Source organism: Lepidochelys olivacea (assembly GCF_965140295.1).
Source record: "Lepidochelys olivacea isolate rLepOli2 genome assembly, chromosome: 1".
In the NCBI taxonomy this organism is placed as follows: domain Eukaryota; kingdom Metazoa; phylum Chordata; order Testudines; family Cheloniidae; genus Lepidochelys; species Lepidochelys olivacea.
Window position 1 is genome coordinate 331,607,086 of NC_140411.1, and position 18,547 is coordinate 331,625,632.

Consider the following 18,547-nt stretch of genomic DNA (forward strand, 5'->3'; position numbering starts at 1 on the left):
CTCTTCCCTGGTCATTTGTCCAATCTTCCACTTCTTGTAAGCTTCTTTTTTATGTTTAAGATCAGCAAGGATTTCACTAAAAAGAAAAGGAGTACTTGTGGCACCTTAGAGACTAACCAATTTATTAGAGCATAAGCTTTCGTGAGCTACAGCTCACTTCCTCAGATGCATATCGTGGAAACTGCAGCAGGCTTTATATATACACAGAGAATATGAAACAATACCTACTCCCACCCCACTGTCCTGCTGGTAATAGCTTATCTAAAGTGATCATCAGGTGGGCCATTTCCAGCACAAATCCAGGTTTTCTCACCCTCCACCCCCCCACACAAATTCACTCTCCTGCTGGTGATAGCCCATCACCACCAGCAGGAGAGTGAATTTGTGTGGGGGGGTGGAGGGTGAGAAAACCTGGATTTGTGCTGGAAATGGCCCACCTGATGATCACTTTAGATAAGCTATTACCAGCAGGACAGTGGGGTGGGAGTAGGTATTGTTTCATATTCTCTGTGTATATATAAAGCCTGCTGCAGTTTCCACGATATGCATCTGAGGAAGTGAGCTGTAGCTCACGAAAGCTTATGCTCTAATAAATTGGTTAGTCTCTAAGGTGCCACAAGTACTCCTTTTCTTTTTGCGAATACAGACTAACACGGCTGTTACTCTGAAACCAAGGATTTCACTGTTAAGCCAAGCTGGTCGCCTGCCATATTTACTATTCTTTCTACACATCAGGATGGTTTGTCCCTGTAACCTCAATAAGGATTCTTTAAAATACAGCTAACTCTCCAGACTCCTTTCCCCCTCATGTTATTCTCCCAGGGGATCCTGCCCATCAGTTCCCTGGGGTTGTCAAAGTCTGCTTTCTGAAGTCCAAGGTCCATATTCTGCTGCTCTCCTTTCTTCCCTGTGTCAGGATCCTGAACTCAACCATCTCATGGTCACTGCCTCCCAGGTTCCCATCCACTTTAGCTTCCCCGACTAATTCTTCCCAGTTTGTGAGCAGACGGTCAAGAAGAGCTCTGCCCCAGTTGGTTCCTCCAGCACTTATAGCTCAACTTTTAGTTTTGTACCCAAATACATTGGCCATAGCACACAGAGTGCATTTTAGTAGACTTTCATTTGAGTGTAATGTCACAATAACCTTAAAGTTAATTAGTGATGCTATTTGAAGGTGTCATTTCTAGGCTAAAGGAAACCAACTGACTCATGGAATAATGGTTGGGCAAGCACTGGCCATAATACTCAGAGCTCACTCTCTCTCATTACATCTACTTTAACTCTTCTGGTACGCAACTTCAAAAAAGGTAGATGTTACTAAGGTTTTCTTTTGCACTTTTTTGGAATAATAGTTGGTATCAACAAAGTGATTTTTTTTTTCTCCTGTGGATGTATACTGCCTAAGAGCCCTGGGACATTTATTTAGCTGGTTTTAAATGATCATCTGAAATGCACACACACACACACACTTCACTGTAAAAAAAAAAATCTAACACTGATATTTACAGTATGTAATAGAGTAAACCCTAGAGTTCTAGACATTTCTGTAACACAGGGGTTGCCTTTTTTTATACAAAAAAAATTAATTTTCCAAATCAGCAGTTACTGCTTTAAGTTATTTTAAAACATGGCACAGGTAATCCAATTCATTCTTTCTTGAGGACCAGTGAATCCTTACAGGTAGGCTTGGAAAGATTGGATTTTTGTCAGTAAACATCAACAAAAATAGTTCTATTGATAATAACGGCAATTTACAGATAAGCAAAGTAAGAAAAATACTGCTTGAGAAATCAGAGTTTGATTTAAGGATATTTACTGCGTATATTTTGACACGTGATGTTATTATTTAATGACTCTCTACTGTCATTAAATAATTGTCTGACCCCACAATAACTTTCCACAAGTATGAAAATTTAAAAATTAAAATAAAAAATGCTTAAAACCCATGAGTTTGTGCAACTGTGAACATAAAAATCTAAAAACATGCTTGAATAATATTGATACTCATGTTTAATCAAAATTTTTAAAAAACTGAATTCTGCCAAGTCTTCTACTTACAACTTGTTTGTTTGAGCATTTTCACTAATAGAGCAGCTTGATTGGATGACACCAAAAACAAACCCAGGATTTTAGGGGCGGAGGAGGGCAGTCGCGAGTTTTAAAAAAGACTAATTTGTTAATGACTATCTTTTATCATAACAAAGTTATTAGCTACTGTAGCAATACAGCAAGACAGATGGTTTCTGTTACAACACAAAACTAATTTAAATTGTTTTCTGGCACAATCAGTCACTCTTGTCAAGCTTGAAAGATGTGGAGAGTACAATCAAAACAGTGTGAACTTTGGTGAAATGTTAAGTTGTGTTTCAGTATAAAAATGAAATTGAAGCAGCTAGAGCCTTCTACAGAATTGTGCATCATTCTGCATCTGGATTTTCTAGGGACTATTTCCAGAAATAACATTATTTTACCTGTATTGATTAGTTTCTTTAAACATTTTTCCCATCTATGGTTTAGGTTTTGATTACATCTAGTTCACTCCTACATAAGATCTTTCAAGCAAGGGTATTGGGGCATTTGCAAAGACAAAGCAAGAATCAAAGGATCTGCACTAAGAAACCAAAGGGTTCCATTGTTGAGGCAAGGGGCTGGAAGTTGGGCACATCGGGTCTAATCACAGTTGTGTCATTGACTCACTCTATGACCTACGGGACAAGTAATTTCACCACTTTGTCTTTATTTTCCCATACACAAAAGGAAGATTATACTAAGTATCTACCTACTTACTTCAGAAGTAAATTGCCAGAAATAATTAGCAATAGAGTGCTATAGAAAAATATGGATTATCCATTGTTGAGCACATTGTCAACACTAAACAAATAGTGATCTGTTACCTATACATTCACAGATCCCTTATGCAGAGGTGCTGAACGCTATCACTATCCAATAGCTGGAAGTTGAAGCTAGATAAATTCAGGCTGGAAAGGTGTGCATTTTCAAACAGAGGATAATTAACCATTCAAGCAAACAATTTACCAAGGCTTGCAGTAGATATTCCAGCACTGACAATTTTTAAATCAAGCCTGGTCCAGTCCACACAAGAGATCCACTTCCTGGACACTACAATGCTAATAAACAATGGTCACATAAACACCACCCTATACCGGAAACCTACTGACCGCTATTCCTACCTACATGCCTTTAGCTTTCATCGAGACCACACCACACGATCCATCGTCTACAGCCAAGCTCTGCGATTCAACCGCATTTGCTCCAACCCCTCAGACAGAGACAAACACCTACAAGATCTCTATCAAACATTCTTACAACTACAATACCCACCTGCAGAAGTGAAGAAACAGATTGATAGAGCCAGAAGAGCTCCCAGAAGTCACCTACTACAGGACAGGCCTAACAAAGAAAATAACAGAACGCCACTAGCCGTCACCTTCAGCCCCCAACTAAAACCTCTCCAGCGCATTATTAAGGATCTACAACCTATCCTGAAGGATGACCCAACACTCTCACAAATCTTGGGAGACAGGCCAGTCCTTGCCTACAGACAGCCCCGCAACCTGAAGCAAATACTCACCAGCAACCACATACCACACAACAGAACCACTAACCCAGGAACCTATCCTTGCAACAAAGCCCGTTGCCAACTGTGCCCACATATCTATTCAGGGGACACCATCACAGGGCCTAATCACATCAGCCACACTATCAGAGGCTCGTTCACCTGCACATGCACCAATGTGATATATGCCATCATGTGCCAGCAATGCCCCTCTGCCATGTACATTGGTCAAACTGGACAGTCTCTACGTAAAAGAATAAATGGACACAAATCAGATGTGAAGAATTATAACATTCATAAACCAGTTGGAGAACACTTTAATCTCTCTGGTCACACAATTACAGACATGAAAGTTGTGATATTACAACAAAAAAACTTCAAATCCAGACTCCAGTGAGAAACTGTTGAATTGGAATTCATTTGCAAATTGGATACAATTAACTTAGGCTTGAATAGAGACTGGGAGTGGCTAAGTCATTAAGCAAGGTAACCTATTTCCCCTTTTTTTTTCCTACCCCCCACCCAGACGTTCTTGTTAAACCCTGGATTTGTGTTGGAAATGGCCCACCTTGATTATCATACACATTGTAAGGATAGTGGTCACTTTAGATAAGCTATTACCAGCAGGAGAGTGGGGTGTGTATGACACAATGCAATGGAAATGGCACATTTCTTTTAGGAGTGTGTTAGGGTTGGCCAGAGTCTGCATTAGACTCTGTATCTTCCTGTAATTTGCAGAGCAAATCTTTGCATATGACATCTGTACTGGACCACAGAAACAGAAGACACCATAGTAAATTAGTTTGGGAGTGTGGTCAATGGCTGTGACCTGCACTGATCCATTGGTCCAAAATCACATGGATGGGACATCAGCATGTGGTATCTAGTCTCATACCCAGCAGTAGCTGTCCTACATCATATATTGCAGTTTGGGGCACAGCTTTCTGTTCTTCAGCAATACCTGCATACAGATGGGCATTTGGACCTGTTTGCTTTGCTGTGCACTCAGTTGAATTTTCTCAATAATGCATGTTAATATCATGCTAAATGTTTTCAATTTGCATATCTAGGGTTCTCATTGGAGGTTCCAGGAAATGCTAAGAATCCCAATAAAATTATAAAGTTGTATTTCTTGAATCAGAGAAGACTTGGGAGAAATGCATCGGGTTTGCAATATGCAAACTTCTCTAAAAGTGCTGACTAAACAGACATTTAGGAGAACATTGTAGCTAAGGGATTGGTAATAGGAGAGACTTCCAATCGATAGCTATTTGGTGGCCTTGGATTATAGTGAGGTTTTCATTCTAGAGCTTAATGGAGAGCTGTCTATCAGATCAGCCAACAATAGACTAGACAAGGAAACTGAACTCAAAGGAGGTAAGAGGCACACAGGTGGCATGGTGTATGGAAAACTGGATTGCCACTGCTCTTTGCTGTATGTGTTCAGAAGACTAAATGAGGTGAATTACTCTGAGATTTAAATTCTATGCACCAAATTCACTCCTCAATTGTAAGCAGTTCACAACTCTACTTTTTTTTTTTTTGCACCGTACATATTTTCTCTGCTCTGTGTCCTCTTCCATTTCCTATATCTCACTATCCTTTCCTTGTTTTTCCTTTTCCTTATCCTATCTTCCCTTCGGTTCTCTTCTTTCCCTTCTACCACCCTCAACCTCAACCTCTCTCCTCTTTTTTTGTTGTTGTTTATCTCCATACTGCTTATCTGCCCAGTTGGGAAGCCTGCACCTGCTGCCACATAATGAAAGCTATATGGTAAGCAACACTCTCACTAACCAGCTACATTGAATCCACACTAGTGGAAGTTTCAGAGTAGCAGCCGTGTTAGTCTGTATTCGCAAAAAGAAAAGGAGGACTTGTGGCACCTTAGAGACTAACCAATTTATTAGAGCATAAGCTTTCGTGAGCTGTAGCTCACGAAAGCTTATGCTCTAATAAATTGGTTAGTCTCTAAGGTGCCACAAGTCCTCCTTTTCTTTTTACTAGTGGAAGTGATGCTTTCTCAAGAGGAAATGTCAAATGATTCAGTGCCAAGAAAAACAGGCAAGGTTACACAAGCATTAGGTGGACCTAAAAAGCCCCCTCATGTATCTGCTTCATGCAACAATCTTAATAAGGTTCAGAAAATTCTTGATGACAAGAGGAAAATGCTATGTGTGTCTCCTGAAGGAGGATACATGAGAATAATACAGTGAATTAGTTCACAACTAAGCTTAAAGATCTAAAAACTGAATAATGCTGAGAAGACATTTGCTTTGCTCACAATTAAAGGAGGTCATAAATGACCACTTTAGAGTCTGTTTTATGATCAAAATGATCTTTCAGCAGTATTAATGTAAGCTACAGCGGTTTTTGTCTGTTCATTTTAATTCAGATCCTGAATTCAATGGTTGCTCAGTATAGGAAAAAGTTCCTCAGAGGGAGTACTTATCAGAGTTTAACGCCTCTCCCATTTTAACTGAGAAGGTGAGAAAACTGAAAGTCACTAGTTCCAGGAAAAAAAAAAGTTTCAGGTGAGCTTAATTATATATGACCTTGATGATAGTGGCAAAAGCAAAAGCAATGGCTGAAAGTTTAATTTTAATTAAATTCCAGCAAGCAGATAGGAGAAATTTAGATGATAATGTTTCTATGAATTTGGTTCATCTGTATTGAGAATAAATCCCTATCCATCAGAATGGCTGGCAATTACTTTTAAACTGAGTTGCTATAGCACTGAAATAAAACCGGGTTTCACGGTATGTCGTTTTCTCCTTTTGTTACCAATTCTTCTTTTTATGTGCTATGCCAAGATATCCCTCTCTCCTCTTCTTTTGTGTTAGACAACACAAAGATTATCTGGCACCTTAACAATCACCAGAAGAGGTACTCAACACTATGGTCTACTTTTTATTCATCCATGTATCAGTATGAGGTCAAAATAGGACAGTGCCAGGGGAAAAAAGTTGTATTTTGGCATATCAGCCAAATGCTATACACTGTACACTGAAAAATAGTGGGCTGTGTATAGAATTTATTTTGAGTTTAAATTTAAAGTATCTGCACTGCCAAAGGCTATTAAAACATTGACTGGGTTAGAAAAATGTCACTGAGCAATTTGCACTTCTGTAAAGAGAGGACTGAACATGCTAAATTAATTTAACATTGTTGAATTGCGGGTTTTTTCTCTTTTTTGTTTTTTCTTTTTCTTTAAATGGATTAAAGCCTGTATTCTGCTTTTCTACAGTATGAATGCAGGGAGAATAGAAACACTACAGGCAATAGGAGGATTTATTATCATGGGTTTGAAATGATCACACAAAATCACTGCAAATAAATAGAAAAATATACAGTGAGATTTTCAAAAGTCATACTTTAAGTCCAGAAAGGACCATCAGAACATCAAGTCTGACGGTCTGCATATCACAGGCATTAAATTGCATCTAATTACCCCTTATTGAGCCCAATAACATATATGGCTAAAGTATCCCCCAGAAATGTATCCACTTTTTTATTTGAAGACATCAATAGTTGGAGAATTCACCACTTGCTTTGTGAGTTTGTTCCAGGGTTTAATCATCCTCACTGTTCAAAATGTATACCTAATTTCTAATTTGAATTTGTCTGGCTTCAGCAGCCAGCCATTGGTTCTTGCTGTTCCTTTTTCTGCTAAGTTAAAGAGCTCTTTGGTACCTGTTTTTTTCTCACTGTGAAGATACTTATACATTGTAAATCAAGTCACCTCTTAATCTCCTTTTTGATACACTAAATAGACTGGGCTCAAAGTCTCTCATTGTGATACATCTTTTCCCTCCAAATAATTTCTTTGGCACCCTCTCCAGTTTTTTTAACATCCTTTCAAAGGCATGGATATCAGAACTGTATGCAGTATTCCAGTACTGGTTTGCCCTAAAGCGTTCAATGCCAGCCTATCTCTGCCATTGAAACCAATGGGAGTTTGACATGATTTGCAATGGGAGTTGAGTTATACCCACCCAGAGTGCTTTAAAAAAAATTGAACTGATGGGTCTTTGTGACACTATTTATATAACTTTGTAAGTTTACAAAGCACTTTACAAAACAGAGTAAGAGTAACTCCATGCCCCAGAGGTCTCTTACAGTCTAACAGACACAAGAGAAACAAAGACAAGGCACAAGACAACTGTTCAGGTAAAATGGAATCGGGAGAAATTTTAGATAAAGAGAACATGGTGTGGTGCTGTATAAAAAGGAAGTTGACTAGTTACACTGAATACAAAATTGTTACAAAATTGCAACAAATTGTGTACAAATATGTCATGTAAAACATCAACAGACAAGTTATAGGCTGCTATGTATTATTATTCTATTTCATAGAATCTCAGGGTTGGAAGGGACCTCAGGAGGTCATCTAGTCCAACCCCCTGCTCAAAGCAGGACCAATCCCCAATTTTTGCCCCACATCCCTAAATGGCCCCCTCAAGGATTGAACTCACAACCCTGGATTTAGCAGTCCAATGCTCAAACCACTGAGCTATCCCTCCCCCCCGTGTATAATCTTTGGATATGAAGTTATGAATATTTACTGTGTTTGTATCTCAAACACATTGTTTTCTTGAGAGACTCCCCAAGACATATTTGCATTAAGGCTAGCCAGCCTGCTAGATGACCCATTAAGGACAATCAGCTCTCCCAGTGAGCCCCTCCTGGAGACGTTTCAGAGGGCACTGAGGCTGTGGCTGCCCCATGGTTCAGCAACACATGTAAGAACATGTGATCTAAGAATCCATCTTTTGCCAGTAACTTTCCATGCAACTTGGGCTGAAAGTATAAAAGGTCACTGTGACACCACTTTTGTCTTTCATAGAATCATAGAATCATAGAATATCAGGCTTGGAAGGGACCCCTGAAGGTCATCTAGTCCAACCCCCTGCTCGAAGCAGGACCAATTCCCAGTTAAATCATCCCAGCCAGGGCTTTGTCAAGCCTGACCTTAAAAACCTCTAAGGAAGGAGATTCTACCACCTCCCTAGGTAACGCATTCCAGTGTTTCACCACCCTCTTAGTGAAAAAGTTTTTCCTAATATCCAATCTAAACCTCCCCCACTGCAACTTTATTCCTGCTTAACATTTCTGGATAGGATCTCTAACAAAGAAAAGCTTTGAATAATGGACTGGTGACCCCCAATCTAATGGGTGAACCAGAGAGATTTAATACAAGCTAGAAGATTTAATATCAGTGCTATTATCCTTACCTGCAAACTCTGAAATCAGTTGTAATGTATATGCTTCCTTTAGCCAATTAATAACTTTTCTTTTTATATTAATAAACCTTTCATTTTTAGTTACTAAAGGATTGGCTACAAGTGTGATTTTGGGGTAAGATCTGAACTGTATATAGACCTGGGGAAGTGGCTGATCCTTTGGGATTAGAAGAACCCTATATGTAGAACACCACTCAGAAACCTCTCTCATCATAAAGACCAGATGTGCAGGTGGTGACAGGGGTTGGATTGTCTAAAGGGACTGTATTTTGGCTTCATGTTAACCAGGGTGGTGATACCAGAGCTCACTTTTGTTACTGGCTTGGTGAAATCGAATTATAGAAAAAGCCACCAGTTTTGGGGTGTGTCTGCCCTGAATTTGGCACTCTCAGCAAGGTAGGAACAATTTGTTAACATTGCTTATCTGCAACAATGTGCTAAGCACATTCTGCAGAAATGGGTTCCCAGGAGGTATTTGAGGGACAAGAGAAAAGAATTAGGAGGCCGTGAGACTGCATAATAGAAATAATGAAACCAAGAGTGGCATAAGATTAAAGAAACTTGTAAGTAGTAAGAATTAGGAACAGGGTTGTGAGCAACAAGGGAGTAGGAAGAAATGACACAAAATACTTAGGTAGTGATGAAGTCTGGAAGGGGAAAACAGGAAAGCTGGATTGAACGCTGTGAAAGGCAGGAAGCATGAGAAGGACTCAGAATGGGGCAGCCTGGTGAGATTGACAGAGCAGGAAGATAACTTCAGCAATAGAACAACGCTTCCTCAGCTCTCGTCCCCTAACGCCCCTACTCTACTTACGCTACATTGACGACAGCCTCATCATCTGTACCCATGGAAAAGAAGCCCTTGAGGAATTCCACCATGATTTCAACAATTTCCATTCTACCATCAACCTCAGCCTGGATCAGTCCACACAAGAGATCCATTTCCTGGACACGACAGTGCTAATAGGCGATGGTCACATAAACACCACCCTATACCGGAAAGCTACTGACCCCTATACTTACCTACATGCCTCCAGGTTTCATCCAGACCACACCACATGATCCATCGTCTACAGCCAAGCTCTACGATACAACCGCATTTGCTCCAACCCCTCAGACAGAGACAAACACCTACAAGATCTCTATCAAGCATTCTTACAACTACAATACCCACCTACTGAAGTGAAGAAACAGATTGATAGAGCCAGAAGCGTACCCAGAAGTCACCTACTACAGGACAGGCCCAACAAAGAAAGTAACAGAACACCACTAGCCGTCACATTCAGCCCCCAACTTAAACCTCTCCGGCACATCATCAAGGATCTACAACCTATCCTGAAGGACGACCCATCACTCTCACAGATCTTGGGAGACAGGCCAGTCCTTGCTTACAGACAGCCCCCCAACCTGAAGCAAATACTCACCAGCAACCACACACCACACAACAGAACCACTAACCCAGGAACCTATCCTTGCAACAAAGCCTGTTGCCAACTGTGTCCACATATCCATTCAGGGGACACCACGATAGGGCCTAATCACATCAGCCACACTATCAGAGGCTCGTTCACCTGCGCACCTACCAATGTGATATATGCCATGTGCCAGCAATGCCCCTCTGCCATGTACATTGGCCAACCCGGACAGTCTCTACATAAAAGAATAAATGGACACAAATCAGACGTCAAGAATTATAACTTTCAAAAACCAGTGGGAGAACACTTCAGTCTCTCTGGTCACTCAATTACAGACCTAAAAGTCACAATATTACAACAAAAAAACTTCAAAAACAGACTCCAACGAGAGTCTGCTGAATTGGAATTAATTTGCAAACTGGACACCATTAAATTAGGCTTGACTAAAGACTGGGAGTGGATACTAAACTAGGAGGAGTGGTAGATACTCTGGAGGGCAGGGATAGGATACAGAGGGACCTAGACAAATTGGAGGATTGGGCCAAAAGAAATCTAATGAGGTTCAATAAGGATAAGTGCAGGGTCCTGCACTTAGGACGGAAGAACCCAATGCACAGCTACAGACTAGGGACCGAATGGCTAGGCAGCAGTTCTGCAGAAAAGGACCTAGGGGTGACAGTGGATGAGAAGCTCGATATGAGTCAGCAGCATGACCTTGTTGCCAAGAAGGCCAATGGCATTTTGGGATGTATAAGTAGGGGCATAGTGAGCAGATGGAGGGACATGATCATCCCCCTCTATTCGACATTGGTGAGGCCTCATCTGGAGTACTGTGTCCAGTTTTGGGCCCCACACTACAAGAAGGATGTGGATAAATTGGAGCGAGTCCAGCGAAGGGCAACAAAAATGATTAGGGGTCTGGAACACATGACTTATGAGGAGAGGCTGATGGAACTGGGATTGTTTAGTCTGCAGAAGAGAAGACTGAGGGGGGATTTGATAGCTGCTTTCAACTACCTGAGAGGTGGTTCCAGTGAGGATGGTTCTAGACTATTCTGAGTGGTAGAAGAGGACAGGACAAGGAGTAATGGTCTCAAGTTGCAGTGGGGGAGGTTTAGGTTGGATATTAAGAAAAACTTTTTCACCAGGAGGGTGGTGAAACACTGGAATGCGTTACCTAGGGAGGTGGTAGAATCTCCTTCCTTAGAAGTTTTTAAGGTCAGGCTTGACAAAGCCCTGGCTGGGATGATTTAATTGGGGATTGGTCCTGCTTTGATCAGGGGGTTGGACTAGATGACCTCCTGAGGTCCCTTCCAACCCTGATATTCTATGATTCTATGAGTCATTACACAAATTAAAACTATTTTCCCTTGTTTATATTTCCCCCCTACTGTTCCTCACACATTCTTGTCAACTGCTGGAAATGGCCCATCTTGATTCACTACAAAAGGTTTTTTTATTCTCTCCTACTGGTAATAGCTCACCTTAACTGATCACTCTTGTTACAGTGTGTATGTTAACACCCATTGTTTCATGTTCTTTGTGTATATAAAATCTTCCTACTATATTTTCCACTGCATGTATCCGATGAAGTGGGCTGTAGTCCACGAAAGCTTATGCTCAAATAAATTTGTTAGTCTCTAAGGTGCCACAAGTACTCCTGTTCTTTTTGCAGATACAGACTAACATGGCTGCTACTCTGAAATCAGCAATAGTGTTCAACAACAGCAAGAGGGAAGATGGCAGGGGAAGCAGGAGAGAAGAAAACAGTAATTAAGGTGAGAGATTACCAAAATGTGTGTACTAGCAAGGAAATAAAGGATTTGATCCTGCACCACTGAAATCAATAGGAGCAGTATGAGAGCTAAAGAGGAAGGGGTAGATTTAAGCAATATTAGATAGGAACAAATGACAGGACTTAGTGAGAGACTGAATATTGTGGAGTAAAAAAAAAATTATTAGAAAAATGGAATTGAAATTGTAAGAGTGGAAAACAGGGATAATAATGGAATACTCAACCATGCTAAAGAATGAAGAAAGAAGGACAAGAAGGAAAGAGAAGCCCTTTTAGAAGGTATGAGTCTGAAATAGCGATGGAACCTCCAAGAGGAGGAGGTCCAAGTTAGAGAATTGCAGGGTGAACAGGACAGGTAAAACTGATCAAAAGAAAGTGTTCAGAATAGAAAAGTGTTATGAACTAGTAGGCATGAAACACGGACTAGGAATTTTTATACAAATAGGAACAGCAAGTGAACTACTTTCCCCTATATATTAGAAACAATGTTTCCTATATGATACCTGAACCTCCAACTCTAATTTGCACAAGAATTTAACCTGTAACAACTCTGGTTTACAGTTGCTCATATATTTCCACAACTTTCACTTATTTGGCAAAGTCTTCCGGGTATTGATCTGTGCCTGAGGTGAAGTTGTTTAGAAATGTGAGCCAAAACATCTTAGTCATTTGGAAGTATAACAGGGGAGGGGGGAATTTTCCCTCATTATTTAAAATAAATAGCTTAAGACCTTTTTTAAACAGCTTTTTCACCAAAAAATCTGAGGAAGGGAAGACAAAGTTGAAATTTGGTAGAGAAACTGTCCTTTCACCACTCACTGAACATTCTGAACCTCATTCTCCACTGCCCTGTACCTTTGATAGTCATTTAAGCCAATTCAAAGCGAGTGTGAAATGTTACCCTTCTGGTTTGGCAGCATTTTAGACCCACTTCATATTCATTTTGCACTGTGTAAAATAATTATACAATGTACAGGGCAATGGAGAATCTGGAACTTTGTATATAAATGACTTTCATTGGCTCTCTTGGTCAGAATACATAGTAGCAGAAGATGCTAGAGGTGCATCTAAGGTTGCAGAAATAATGATATCATATTGTACTATGTGAGAAACTGCATGTGATCATGTAATTAGACTGTCGTTCTGCGTATGCACAAGGGGGCAGATTTAAGACTGCATGTTCAACCTTAACTGGCATGTCCTCACTTCTGCATGCTTCACTGTGCAATGTTAACGTTCTCCTTATATTTATGGAATATATTGTTATGCCACTTTTTTGCTAAGGCAAGTGTTACTGTAACCAGCTCAAAAAGAAAAGGAGGACTTGTGGCACCTTAGAGACTAACCAATTTATTTGAGCATGAGCTTTCGTGAGCTACAGCTCACTTCATCGGATGCATACCGTGGAAACTGCAGCAGACATTATATACACACAGAGATCATGAAACAATACCTCCTCCCACCCCACTGTCCTGCTGGTAATAGCTTATCTAAAGTGATCATCAAGTTGGGCCATTTCCAGCACAAATCCAGGTTTTCTCACCCTCCACCCTCCACCCCCCCACACACAAACTCACTCTCCTGCTGGTAATAGCCCATCCAAAGTGACAACTCTCTACACAATGTGCATGATAATCAAGGTGGGATTTGTGCTGGAAATGGCCCACCTTGATTATCATGCACATTGTAGGGAGAGTGGTCACTTTGGATGAGCTATTACCAGCAGGATAGTGAGTTTGTGTGTGTGTGTTTTTGGAGGGGGGTGAGAGAACCTGGATTTGTGCAGGAAATGGCCCACCTTGATTATCATGCACATTGTGTAGAGAGTTGTCACTTTGGATGGGCTATTACCAGCAGGAGAGTGAGTTTGTGTGTGGGGGGGTGGAGGGTGAGAAAACCTGGATTTGTGCTGGAAATGGCCCAACTTGATGATCACTTTAGATAAGCTATTACCAGCAGGACAGTGGGGTGGGAGGAGGTATTGTTTCATGATCTCTGTGTGTATATAATGTCTGCTGCAGTTTCCACGGTATGCATCCGATGAAGTGAGCTGTAGCTCACGAAAGCTCATGCTCAAATAAATTGGTTAGTCTCTAAGGTGCCAAAACTACTCCTTTTCTTTTTGCAAATACAGACTAACACGGCTGTTACTCTGTATCCAGCTCTTCTTTAAAGAGTACAACTCAGATAGTTCAGTTCACTGCTACATAGAATCATAGAATCATAGAATATCAGGGTTGGAAGGGACCCCAGAAGGTCATCTAGTCCAACCCCCTGCTCAAAGCAGGACCAATTCCCAGTTAAATCATCCCAGCCAGGGCTTTGTCAAGCCTGACCTTAAAAACCTCTAAGGAAGGAGATTCTACCACCTCCCTAGGTAACGCATTCCAGTGTTTCACCACCCTCTTAGTGAAAAAGTTTTTCCTAATATCCAATCTAAACCTCCCCCACTGCAACTTGCTACAAATCTGGCCGTACAAATGTATTTCCATGGAGATGAGCCACAAAATAATAAGACTGTCAACCTAAAAAAATACTGCTGATCTTTCTTGAAAATTACAAATCCAGTTAACATACACCGTAAGAAAATGAATTTTTTCCCCCGGAGTTAATACGATTATATGAGCTACTTAATTCATATCTTCTTTTATAAAGAGCTTGACTTATTTGTTTGTGTATCTATTTTACTGCAGATTTGCAGTACAGCAATTGGAAGTGTTGCACTTTGTCCAAAGGGAGGGCACTGGCCATGGCTAGAGGTAGATGCCAAATTAAGCAGGCTGTTGATCTGATCGGATATGTACTTAACCAAAATGCACTTCACTCACCAAGTGAGACCTGGCTGATGGTAGCTCCCCTCCTCTGTTCCTCACAACCCCCAAATAGAAATGTAGAACCTGACCCAGCTTCACTCAAGTTAATGGGAGTTTCACCATAAATTTCAATGGAAGAACTGAACTCATGATCTTGAATTTAAAACTATATTGCATATGGAAACAACAAATCCTATATGTTGTTGTATTCACATCACATGGTATTCAGGCACAACCGACCTCCTTCCATAGATAGTGGTTACAAGTGGCTTGGATTCATGAGGAAGGTTGAATTGCCAACACATTCATAGTATTGCAGTGCTCTACTATATTTCTAATGCTCTCACATCACTCTGTGGAAAACAAGGATAAATGCAAACTTTGGGTCTTTCACCTGGCATGACAAAGAACATTTGTGAACACACAACTACTATACATTTCTGCCCCATGGACCTTGTCAGCTCACCATACTAGGAAGTCACCACTTGAAGGATGTCATCATGACATGAAACAAAGCAGCTTTATGTTCCTATTCTGGGGCAGTCAGGAATATTTCAGGTCATTATTTGGAGGAGGCTCTCTTTCTTCCTGGGTGCAAAAAGACAGTTACTTACCTTTTGTAACAGTTGTTCTTCAGGATGTGTTGTTCATGTCCATTCCAATAGGTGTGTGCGCGCGCTGCATACACGATTGTCAGAAGTGTTTACCCTAGCAGTACCTGTAGGGTCGGCTGTGGAGCCCCCTGGAATGGCGCCTTTATGGCAGTGTATTTAAGTCCCTGTTGACCCACCACCTGCTCAGTTCCTTTTTGTCGGAATACTCCGACAGAGGGGAGACGGACGGGATTTGGAATGGACACGAGCAACACACCCTGAAGAACTACAGTTACGAATGGTAGGTAACCATCTTGTCTTCAAGTGATTGCTCATGTACATTCCAATAGGTGACTCCCAAGCAGTTTTCATGAAGGAGGGGTCAGAATTCACCAAGTTGCTGATTATGATACTGCCCTGCCGAAGGCCGTATCATCCCTCACCTGTTGAGTGATGGCACAGTTTGACATGAAGGTGTGGATGGAAGACCATGTTGCTGCCTTGTATAAGTCCTGAATGGGGACTTGTGCAAGGAACGCAGTGGAAGAGGCTTGTGCTCTTGTGGAGTGTGCTGTCAATGCCAGGACTGGGATCTTAGCCAGGTCATAGCACGTTCTGATGCAGGACGTGATCCACAATGAGATGCACTGGGACAAGATGGGAAGCACTTTCTTCCTCTCGGCAATTGCAATACAAAGCTGTGGTGACTTATGAAACGGCTTTATGCATTCAATGTAGAAGGCTTGGGCACACATGACATCCAGTGAATGGAATGCTCACTCTTTGTTGCTAGCATGAGGTTTAGGAAAGAATACGGTTAGAAATATGTCCTGGTTAACGTGAAATTGCGATATTACCTTGGTAGAAATGCTGGGTAAGGGCGTAGCTGCACCGTATCCTTGTAAAAGACCACGTAGGGGTGCTCTGAGCTCGGAGACCCTTCTGGCCAAGTTTAGGGCCACCAGAAAGGCCACCTTCCAGGAACGATAGGATAAGGGGCAGGTTGCCAGGGACTCGAAAGGGGAATCTATGAATCCGGAAAGGACCAGATTAAGATCCCACTGAGGAACGGGATGCCTCCCCTGGGGGTAAAGCCTATCCAAGCCCTTAAGAAACTGGCCCACCATGGGATTCCTAAAGACTGACCTGCCCGCCACACCCAGGTGGAAGGCAGAGATGACCACCAGGTGCACCTTAATAGAGGATATCATCAACCCCTGATGCTTCAGGTACAAGAGGTCGTCTAGCACAAGGGGAACAGAGGATTACTGTGGGGAGGTACCTGTAGCCAGACAGCCCCCGCCCTCAGACCAGCATTGCTGGAAACACAGGAGGAAGCAGGAACAGGGCACTTAACATATATTCCAGCACAGCCTTTGAAGCTGTGAAAGCACAGGTGTGCTGCTACAATGTGCCTCTGGGAACAGATACGACGATTAAGCTCACAGCAGGCAGAGGCCCTGTGACAGACATGGCTCTTAGCCCCTACTAAATATCGTGATGCACACACACCAACATCCTAGGTGGGAAAATATTTACCCTGATAAAAGAAATGTCCAGTAGTCGAAACTTATTGTTTCTCTCCTTTGCAAGTGTAAACTACTCTTGTGAAAGCTGGTGTCGCCCAGACAGACCAGCCTCAATTTGGCATAAGAAAGGAGAAAGAGAATAAAGGAGTACAAGAGGTATAAGTAGGGGACCTACAGCACCATGATTTTTGAGTGCTTTTCACTATCTATCTGCTGGTCAGATAAGTGACAGCCTCCCAAGGCTTCTGCAGCTAAGAGGGTCCCTACGCCTTGTCCCTTATTCGTCTTTCCGCGGAATTGAGTGACCGATCCTGGCTTGGCACCGCTGGAATCGAGAGATGCAAGGAGGGTAAGAAGCACCCACACCTGATCTCCTATCTTTAGTGTACACATATTTTGAAATAGAGCTCTATACTTTGCTTTCTTTCTTTGGGATTGTGGCTTCAGTTTTGTAACTTGTTTGTGTGTGTAACATCTCTACATTTAAATAAGTAGGCACTAGCAATTTTGTAACCACATGATTAGAATCTAGCTTAATAAATTTTGGTAACCATTTATGCATAAGCCTGACTTGTTTTCTCTGGTTTACTGTAAAGCAGCCAACACAATTAAAGAACCTCAGCCGTTTTGGCTCTAAAGCCTGGCCATTAGGTGAGAGTACTAAGAGCCTAGCGTTGAGTTGTGCCGCCTCCACGGGGCAAACTCTTGGGGCACCTGTCAGTCAATCCTGGCTGCCCGCTGCGAAGGAGCTCTGAGCTCTAGCAGTTAAAGTCACGGGTGTGGAGAGGCTCTTAGTGCTGCCATTGGGGCACCTGTCAGTCAGTATTGACTGCCCGCTGCGAAGGAGCTCTGAGCTCTAGCAGTTAAAGTCACGGGTGGTTAGGACCTTGGGGCATCCGTCAGCCTAGCCCGGGCTGCCCGCCGCGAAGGGACAGTGCGTCCTAGCGGTTAAAGTCACGGATGGTATAAACGGGCATAGCTGGCACCTCACCAAACATCCTTGGCCGTCGGCTAACAGTACCTTTCTGTAGGGACCAAATGAAAAAACGCTTCCAACTTTGCCAGGTATGTTGTCCGAGTAGAGGGCTTCCTGCTCCCCAACAGAACTTTCCTAACAGAGTCCAAGCACTGCAGTTCAAGCTGGTTCCGCCATGGAGTTTTCACGCCTTGAGGTGGAGGGAATCCAGGATGGGGTGCTGTAGTTGGCCGTGATCCTGTGTGATGAGGTCCAGGAGCCTGTCCACTTCCACAATCACCGTCACAAACCACTTCACAATCCCCTTCCAAAATCCACTTCACAATCCCCAGTGCCACACCGATGAGCTGGACGTCCGCATAAGGGAACTGTGCTAACACTCCTTATACAAGTCCCTCCTCAGCGCCGAGATGTCCTGGACCGAGGCTGGTGAGCTGTGCAACGAGGCTGTTGATGCCAGCCCTTGAGCCAGTTAGGGCCGGAGAGTGGACTCCATGAAGAGGAGCTTGTGGTGATAGCCTCTCTCCCTCTTAGTTCTGGGCTTGAAGCCTCTTCAGATGGTGCACTTGTCTTGCAAATGACCCTCTCCCAGGCACTTCAGACAAGTGG

General features: G+C 42.2%; 1 protein-coding gene across 7 annotated transcripts in view; it reads right to left on the reverse strand.

Moving 5' to 3' along the window:
• Nucleotides 1–18,547, reverse strand: part of MAGI2 (membrane associated guanylate kinase, WW and PDZ domain containing 2) — a 1,196,373-nt gene that overhangs the window by 880,207 nt on the left and 297,619 nt on the right. The window lies entirely within an intron of this gene.